The sequence below is a fragment of the Perissodus microlepis genome, chromosome 18 (assembly GCF_051167445.1).
Source record: "Perissodus microlepis isolate ML-2025 ecotype Zambia chromosome 18, ASM5116744v1, whole genome shotgun sequence".
NCBI lineage: Eukaryota > Metazoa > Chordata > Actinopteri > Cichliformes > Cichlidae > Perissodus > Perissodus microlepis.
Genome location: NC_140478.1, coordinates 32,537,519 through 32,547,129, shown reverse-complemented (window position 1 = coordinate 32,547,129; position 9,611 = coordinate 32,537,519). Strand labels below are relative to the sequence as shown.

The following is a 9,611-nucleotide window of genomic DNA, read 5'->3' as shown; positions in this document are numbered from 1 at the left end:
TAATAAATTAATTAAAGCAACAAAACAACCTGCAGAGCCTTGTCGGAGCCAAAAGAGCTGGTTCTCTAAAAAGAGCCGGAAATCCCATCACTAGAATACAGAGCTCAGAACTGCCAGATTCAATGATTCTAATAAAATAATGTGTAATGTAGTAAATGCACAGAGACTAAAGGAGCACAGCTTTACTGGAAACATTCGAGCTGGTTTCAGACGGCTGAAGTTCTTCATGCTGCCTCACTGTCAGACATTACTGAGGACTCTGCTGGAAGGGAGCGCCCTCTGCTGGGCTGCTGGCCAAACCACAAGCACTGTGTTAAGTTACTGAGCGTAAATTTAAAAACGAGTGGACAGGAAGTAAATGAAAATGAAGCTGTGAATGTGTAAATGACACCTGTGAGTTAGTAAAACTACGTTTGATAGCTGATAAACATTTACTGTGTTTTATGAAGCAACTAAATTACAGAAAAATCCAGAAAAATTACAGGAAAGTAAACAAAAAGTAAAATTACACTTTTTAAATAAAAGCATAAAAATCAACACATTAAAAACTCCATAAACATCAACATCAGGAGTCACTGAGAAAATAAACGCAATATTAGATCAAACTTAAAGAATTTAAAATATGCTGAAAACAAAAAGTAAAAAGTTGAACATTATAAAGTCCAACAAAATATATTTAACACTTCTATGTTAAAGATAAATCAGTTTAAAATGAGATCTATCAGGCAGAACACAGTAAATATGAGATTTTTTATGTGTTATTTGTCTTTGTCGACCAGTGTTGGGTAAGTTACTTTAAATTAGTAACTTAGTTACATTACTAGTTACTTCTATCAAAAGTAACTCAGTTACTTCAAGTTACTCGTTACTTTCAGAGTAACTAGTTACTAGGAAAAGTAACTTTGGTTTTACTCAGAATTCTCTTGTTAATGTGTTGCTTCCGTAACTGGATACCCAGCAAGATTGCCAGTCTTCTAGCTTGCTTACTTGCCACAAGTGCACTGTGCCACCTACCAATAGAAAGGAAAAAATAATGTGCACATTTCCACGAGAGAAATCCCACACCTGATTCTATCCTAGCCTGCTTTTTACATCCAACACAAAAACTGCAGTCGTGGTGCTTTCGATTGTACTCAGAACTCGGAAATTCTGCCTTCTGAATAGGAAGATGTAGGAAACACCAGACTGAAGATGAGCCGCATACAGAGCTGGACTGGGACAAAAAAATCGTCCCGGGCATTTTGACTAGACCATTATAGGAAAAATCATAAAGCCTTTGAATGAAAATAAACACTGTTGTGACAGTGATGTACACTGTTCTGATGGTATATATGTATCAATCTATCAATTGTTTGTTGTAAGACTCAGATAATTATTTTTTTAAAAGCGAGACATTTTAAATGAGAATAAGAAAGTATTTCCTTGTGCCCCCCTTTCCCTGTTAATGCCCTACCTGGACCCCTGGCAACACTTTGCTAGACCCGCCCCTGCACAGTTACCAGCTGTCAGCTACTTAGAAAAGGATCCTGGTGTTATTTGTCTCTCAGAAACAGCTCATAACTTCTCTTCAACTCATTCATGTCACCTAAAAGGTAAACCTGTTTCTCCATCACAGCTCTGATGATTCAGTAAGGACATCTCCTGGTTTCATCTGCATGTTTCCCTCTCACCACATATCCAAACCGACATCATGACCAGCAGCTTTACAGCTGTGGCTCCAGCAAACATCAGCTGATAGTAGAAAGTAATATTAAATAAATTCTAACAACAGCTGATCAAGCTTAAACGTGCTGCTGTTGTTTACCGCGACATCCGCTGGTTTCCTCTTTCTGGCGCAAAGTGGGCGATAAACAAACAAGAGAGAAAAGCCGATCAGCTGATCATTGATCAGTTTCATGATTGAAGTAGAAACAGGAGAGGGAGGGGGAGAGAATGAGAGAAGAAGAGGCAGCTGTGCAGCAAAGACACAGAATAACTCCAGCTTTGTGTCTTTTTCATTGTAGCTGAAGTCCGGGACAAACTGTTCCTTTTCACCTCAATAAGAAACGCGTAATATTTTCTCTGAATACGAGACGATTCCGTTTTTTACGGGACGGTTGGAAACTCTAATAATTAACCTATGAACAAAATAAAGTTCAACATCAGTATCATAGCACCACCCAGCTGTATATAAACTCCGTCATGCTAGCTAGCACGCAGTATGAAAAAGTCAGCATAACGAAAATAAACTCCAACTAAACTTGGTTCATATCTGACCCAGATGGACTGCAGGTTATAACTTCTTACCTGAAGTTCAGTTCACCTGACACTCTCGGACCAGCGGCCGCTTCGGGTCTCTCCTCTTGCCTCCCTTTTCCTTCATCCACCTGCTGGCCTCAACCACTTGCTAATGTTATTGAATCTGTGGAAGCTCCGCGATAGCCACCACACGAAGTAACGAATAACGAGCCTATCTAAATCCCAGTAACGAGTAACGCGTTCCTGGTTTTGGCATAATAACTAGTTACCGTGCTCGTTACCACAATAATAACGTAGTTACTGTAACACGTTACTTAATAACGCGTTAGTCCCAACACTGTTGTCGACTGAGTTCAAACTGATCTTGATCTTTTCCTCGTTCTGCTTTGTGATCACATGAATGTTCAGTGAAGGAGTTTCTCTCCTTTGTCTATTCTAGCCATGATCTCTGCTTTTCCTTTCAGAGACTCAACTCGTCTCTTCCAGCCTGGTTTGCCATTATATTTCTCTCCTTCAATAAGCATGTCGATGTACGCTGGAATATACAGAGGGTTTGTCTTCAGTGATGTCTCTTTAAGTCTGTTCAGACACTTAGAAGATTTCTCTATCAGTTTCATCACTTCAACCTGTAACGTTTCATATTCAGCCTTCAGTTTTTCAGCAACCATCTTCTCCATTTCCAGGTATCGCCTCCTCTCTGCTCCATATTTGTTAGGTTTCTCACTTATCTCTTTTATCTCCTCAAACTTGGCTAACCCAAGTTTCACTTGTACCTGCAGATTCTCAACTGAAATCTCGAGCTGCTTTCTTTCTCTGAGGACTTCCTTTGTCAGTGACAAGCTTTAAGTTTCTATTTTATTCAGAGCAGCAAAAAAACTCTTCATGCTTTCTGCCCCCATTAACCAAAACATCTGATCAAAGCCTCCGTTATTACCCTTCCTCCAACTGACTTCTTCAGATGATCTGTTGTGTGCAAACAAGGCTGAATTATTAAATTTGAAGTGAACAGGCAGCCCATCATCAGCTGTAGGTAATGGGACACCTGAAGCTCTCACTGCCTCTAGAACTGGAGGACGCTGACCGACTGCAAACGTCACCAGGATCCTGATGTTTTCTGCCACATCTTTGCCAAAGATTGAGAGCACTGAATCAAACACATATTTCTGTGTTGCTGTGAGTTGTGCTGAAGCAGCCTGAGCTACAAAACACACAGCATCAATGTCAGTGACACCGTGCTGAGCAGAGAAGAGATTACGTAGCTGCTCTGTGATCTCTCTGTCTCTTTCTATGTCTCTTGTATCTCCAAAGCCTGGAGTGTCAATAATGGTCAGAGAGAACGGGATTTGAAATCCATCCTGGTGGTTGATTTTGTAAACAGTGACTTCAGAGGTCTGACTGTGAGCTCGTGATGTTGACTGATCCTCATTAATGAATTTAAACCTGAAACTGTCCTCCCACTCGACACCAACAATGTAGTTGATCATCCCATCGATCAGAGTGGACTTTCCTGATCCAGTCGCTCCAAAAACCATTATTTTACGATTCAGCCTCGTGCTTTCTTCTCCAAAGTTAAACTTCCTGCATCCATATATGTTCATGTGTTCTTCTGTCAGAGGCAGTTTGTAAACTGAGGGGGAATCAGATTTGATCTTTTTACTTTTAATCCTGAGAAGTTCTGCGAGGCGTTTAAATGTTGTTGTGCAGACTTTAACAGTGATGCTTTCTTTGCTTCTTCCAGCTGAACCACAATCACATCTGACCCTGACTGCATATTCTGCATCTGTCTGGAGACCTGACAGGATCACCTTTTCACCTGCTGACTCTGTTTGGTTCCACTGCAGAGCTTCCTCGTTATCATCTGTTTTTGAATACTCCACCATGTAGCTCAATATCTGCACATCCTCTCCGAGCTCAGCAGGTTTCTCCCAGCTCACTGATATCTCAGTTGAATTTGGTTCAAGTCGAGGTTTTCCAGGAGGGCTGCAGGGTAAGGTTTTAATAGAAACTTGATTATCCGGCCCGACACCCGCTGAGGTCACTGCTCTGCATCTGAACACATACTCTGTGTTTGGCTTCAGATCTCTCACTGTGACTTCTTCAGCCTTTGCTTCTGTCTTCTGCTGCCATCCATCCTCTCCACTGACACAGTGCTCAACAGAGTAGGAGGTGATGTTCTCTGCTCCAAATCTGGGTGGAGAAATCTTCAGTGTCACACTGTTGTGGTTTATGTCAGCTGCTGTCACAGTTTCAGGCTTTGAAGGAGGCTCAAAGTTCTCACTGACAGCAAATCCACCTTCATAAAGGTGGATGCTGGAACCTTCCTGTGTCTCATTAGTTAACCCCACTGTCAGGAACTTCATGTTCTTGTTCTCCTTGTTGGCCTCTGCAAAATCACTGAAGAGTTTTGCTTTTCTCCTCATTTCAGCTGTTACTTCTTTTGAGGCGTACCATTGTTCCTTCTCTACATCATGAGTGTGAGGATCTTGAAGGTCTGGGTTGGTTTTTCCTTTTAAGTATCTTGATAAAGCTGAGAGGTACGGTTCATCCTTTCCCAGAGAGGTGAAAACAAAACACACAACATGCTCTGCACTCAGACTTTCCTTGTACAGATCATTTTGAGACGAGATGATTTTGGTGTTTTTCATCCTGCTGGTAAAAGACATTAAAGTGTCAACTTCTCTCTCTTTACAGTCCATCCACTCATTCAGGCTTTTGCTGCTGAAAGGTGAAGAATGTCTCTTCTTCAGGATCTCTGCAAGCTCAGCTTCCTCTTCTCCTCCTCCTCGGATTGATGGAAGTTTCTTGGCCAAAGATTTTTGGAAATCCAGCTTGAGCTCAGAGCACATTTCTTTGAAAGCTTTAATTTTCTTACCAATCTGTGGGAACTGCTGTGCAGTGCTGGTTCTCAGCAGTGTTGGTCAAGTTACTTGAAAAAAGTAATCAGTAACTAATTACTGATTACTTCCCCAAAAAAGTAATCCCGTTACTTTACTGATTACTTATTTTCAAAAGTAATTAATTACTTAGTTACTTAGTTACTTAGTTACTTTTTAAAAACACGATTTACAACCTGAATAGGTGATAAAGCGATAGATCTGTCAGGCTAATTCTACTTTTTCTGCATAATCCATCACAAAATGTAATCAAATGGAAAAGTCTCTTTTTAAAACTTGTTTTATCAGTTTTAAACTTTTAACTTTATGCATCAAGCAAAAATTTAATTATATGCAACATTCTCTGACTTGAATAAATTAGTTTAACATTTAAACCTATTTTCTGCACATTCCAGCACATAAAATATTTTTTTGTGTGTTTACACTCACTCTTTCAAATAGATGCAAGTAAAACACAGCAGAAAATAAAGTCACAGACTAGCGGTCCTGTTGCTCTATTTTCACCTGTAAAGCAGGAGCAGGGTAGGCGGAGGTTTACCCTGGTGCAGGTGTGCAGCGGTCAGTGGAAGAATCCACGAGTTTCTCTGTGAGTTTCCCATTACGTCGTAGCTACTCGGTGCTTGCTTGGAAGTTTAGGGGGTTTTTTCGCTTTAAAAAGAAGTTTTCTTCCCACGCACAACAGACACTAATGTTTTTGTCCCTTTTTATGGAATCAAACTCAAAGTAAGGTCAGTACTTCCACGCTTTAAACGCTGCACGCTCATACTCTCTCCCGCACTCTATATGTTATCCATTGTTGATCTGCACACAGCTGTTGTCACAAACGTCGCACTCGCTTACGTCACTGTCATGAGACATTCTTGCAAAAAATCACGGTTTTAGTAACGCAGTAACGCAGTAACGCAGCGTTCCTACGGGAAAGTAACGGTAATCTAATTACCGTTTTTGCAATAGTAATCCCTTACTTTACTCGTTACCTGAAAAAAGTAATCGGATGCCCATCTCTGGTTCCCAGTACATCATTGTACCTCATTTCCAGCTCACTGAAGTCCTCCAGGACTCTCTGTGCTTCTTGAACTAATCCTATACTGATCTCACGGACGAGTTTAGCAGCAGAAGAATCTAAACATGTCAGTGGCAGCAGCCAGACCTTCACTGGTACAGTATTTTCTCCATTGGGTCCCAGTAATCCTGACAGACCTTGGCAGGCCTGTATGGCATCTTGAAAGTTTGTTGGAGTTTTTGGGAGGAAAGTCTCCATAAAATTTACAAGATAATTTATCAGCTTTTTGTTTGTCCTCTTGAGTCAGTGACAGAGAACCTTCACCTTCTATAGAAATTAAGGGAATCTTATTGATCATCATCTTCAAGCTGCCTTGTATTTCTTGATGATCTTCGTGTTCAGAAACTTCACGGTCAAACACAAAGAAAGCTTGTGCTCCATAAAGAATAGCTGTGCCTACATGTGTTGCTAAGCCTTGATCAAAAACATCAGGATGCTTCACATTTCCTCTTCCAAGATGATTCATGGACAGCTCCTGGATCTTTGTGGTTGCCTTGTACTTCAGTGTTACTCTGGCCTGATTTCTGGAAGATTTAGTATCTTTCAGATATTTGGCAGATCCACTAACCTCAATAAGTCCACCCAGGAAACTTGCCTTTAGTGACGCACTAACGTTTAGAGCTGAGGATTTCTCCTGAATTGATTCAGATGAAACCATTTCAAAATCACTGTATATCTGAGGCCTGTCTCCCCTGTCTTCCATCAGGGCATCACGATCCCACAACGTGATTCCTGCAAAAAAAAGAAAAAAAGACACAAAAATCAAGTTGAACTCATCGATTCATTCAGAAAGTAAATTTAATGTGAAGGCCTCACGTGTTGGATTTAAATTAATGTATTTTTTTGTAATTAGTGGTAATTACTCATGAAATGCAGTGTGATCTCCTAGAGAAACAATGTGATTAAACTAAAATCATGGGATTTCCTCGTCTTTGTAAATGGTGTAAACAATCTGAGATCATTTATTGTGTGCAAGCAGTATGGAGTTATTACATTTGAAGTGAACTGGCAGCCAGTAATCTATATCATCACTGAATATATTAAATTTGCTCACAGGGAAATGGAGGTAAACCTGTTTGCTAAGGATTTCACTAAAAGCTACTCAGTCAGGTGTTCCAGTGAAGCAGAGCAAAGCTTCCTGTGGATGAAGCCTTTCCCCCAAACTCTCCTGATTGACCTCCCCTTTGTTCCCCCTTGAGTTCCCTGTTCAAAAGCCGGATCTCCAACGAGTATTTCTGTGGTTACAAAATGGTAAACAGAACTGAAAAGAATTCTGTGTTACGCTCAGCTCTGTCTTCACTGTGACAGGAGGTGATCCGTGCAGTATCTGTATCATTACAGCCCCAGTCCATCTGTCAGTCTCCTTCTTCCCTCGTTCAGGAGACACTTACACTCCTCCACTTGGGGAAGCAGCTCATCCCTAACCCAGAGTGGGCACTCCACTATTTTCCAGCTGAGGCCTCAGACTTGGATTTAATTCTCATTCCCGCTGCTTCACACTCAGCTGTGAACTGCTCCAGTGCGAGCTGGAGGCCACGATCATGTTCTACTTTCAAATATCCTGGAAGCATGAGTAGTGTGAGAGTAAAGTGCTCTATTCAGGTGATACGGCACTAGGTGGTCTTTAAGATACTACAGGGCCTGATTGTTCAAGCCCTTGTATGTGCGGGGAATTTAACCAATGAAGAGCAGCCAATATGGCAGAAACGTGCTCTCTGTTTCTCGTCTGTTTGGTTTATAGACAGAGGAAATCTGAATAAACTATCACTGGAACTAAGACAAAGACTAGACAACATTTCAAGTAGAAACAATACAGAAATAGTGTTAAGTGAAAAGAATTCACTTTTTTCTTGCAACTATAAATGCCTATCCCAGGGTAAGAGACGGGGTTCACCCTGGAAAGGTCGCCAGTCTGGGCAGGACTAACACAGAGAGACAGACAACCAGTCACACCTATGGGCAACTTAGAATAATCAGTTAACCTGCCCTCATAGATTCAAACTCAGGACCTTCTTGCTGTGAGGTAACAGTGCTAACCACTGTGCCACCGTGCTTCCTAAACGGATTACTATTAAACAAAGCAACAACAACAACAAAAAAACAATGAAACTTTGCTTGTGACATGTAAAGATGTAAAGAACATGTAAAGAACTTTAAAGATGAAATCTTACCAGGGACAAGTTCATCGCTGCGGCAGTCGTACAGCATCCCCAGGCCAAAAGGCCGGCCGAGTGCTGCCATCTCCATTCTACCACCAGATTTAGAGTCCATGGCTCAGTGTGAACTGGAAGTAATCAGAAACAGCTTATCAGTTCTCTGTTCTCACTTTCCTGTTGTCATGTGACACTTTGTGGCAGGCAGGATGTAGGACCCAAATGCAGGACTCAGGACACGAAGGGATGAACGAAAGGAGGCAGCTTTTATTGTGCTGTATGAACTCAAACACTAAATACAAGGAACAAAACATAATAACTAGAAACTAGAAAACGAGAAACAAATAAGTTAGAAACAAGGAACTGACGAGAAGCAACAATAGGAACCAGGAGCACTGAGAGGGTACGACGTGACAATGGACAGAGGAAAACACCGGGCTTAAATACACCAGGGAGTAACGAGGGAATGGGAAACACAGCTGGGACAAATCTGACTTAACGAGACGGAAAGGAAGCAAAACTGAAAACATTAACAAACAAGGAGACTTGGCTGACAGTGCAGACAGAGCAAAGATGGAGCACAGAGACAAGATTAACAAACTGCGACATGGGGACATGACTGAGTGGGGAGACACAGGAGACGCTAGACAAGAAACTAAACAAGGGACGTGTAACACAGGGAAGACTTAGAGGCAAAAGCAAAGAACTAGAAAACACCAAAAGATATAACCAGAAACAAACCCAATCAAAGAATATTAATAATCAACAACACTGAGTCACCAGAGCCAGGACCATGACATCTGCTGCTGTTTGTTTTTCGTTGTCTGTCCTTGAGGACGACCAAACCAGAAATTCAGTTTGCCTCGTCACTTTTGACCATTTAGGATTTTCTTAGTTTTAGTGTTAGGGAGAAATGTGTATTTTCTGACTCATCGAAAAATGTGAGCTTGCTGGTGTCCAGGTTGTAGCCCATCTCTCGCTTGATGGCAGCTGGGGTCGACTCCAGCCCCCCAGCAACCCTGAATTGGATAAGTGAAAGAAAATAGAAGGATGGATGGTATCTGTGCGAGTATGTGAAAGTTAAGTAGAAGCACTGTATGAATGTGTGTGTGAATTAGAAAGAAACTGCTTTGACTGCTCACATTGAGTAGAAACAGTACTGAAAGTATCAGTCCTGAGTTCAATTCCACCATCAGGCCGGGGTCTTTCTGTGTGGAGTTTGCATGTTCTCCCCGTGTTTGTGTGGGTTCTCTCCGGGTACTC

The 9,611-nt window shown here is 41.5% G+C and overlaps 1 pseudogene; it reads right to left on the bottom strand.

Annotated features, from left to right (window-relative positions):
• Positions 1-80: 80 nt before the first annotated feature.
• LOC146368619 (uncharacterized) lies at positions 81-8,795 on the bottom strand (annotated as a pseudogene).
• Between the last annotated feature and the right edge of the window lie 816 nt (positions 8,796-9,611).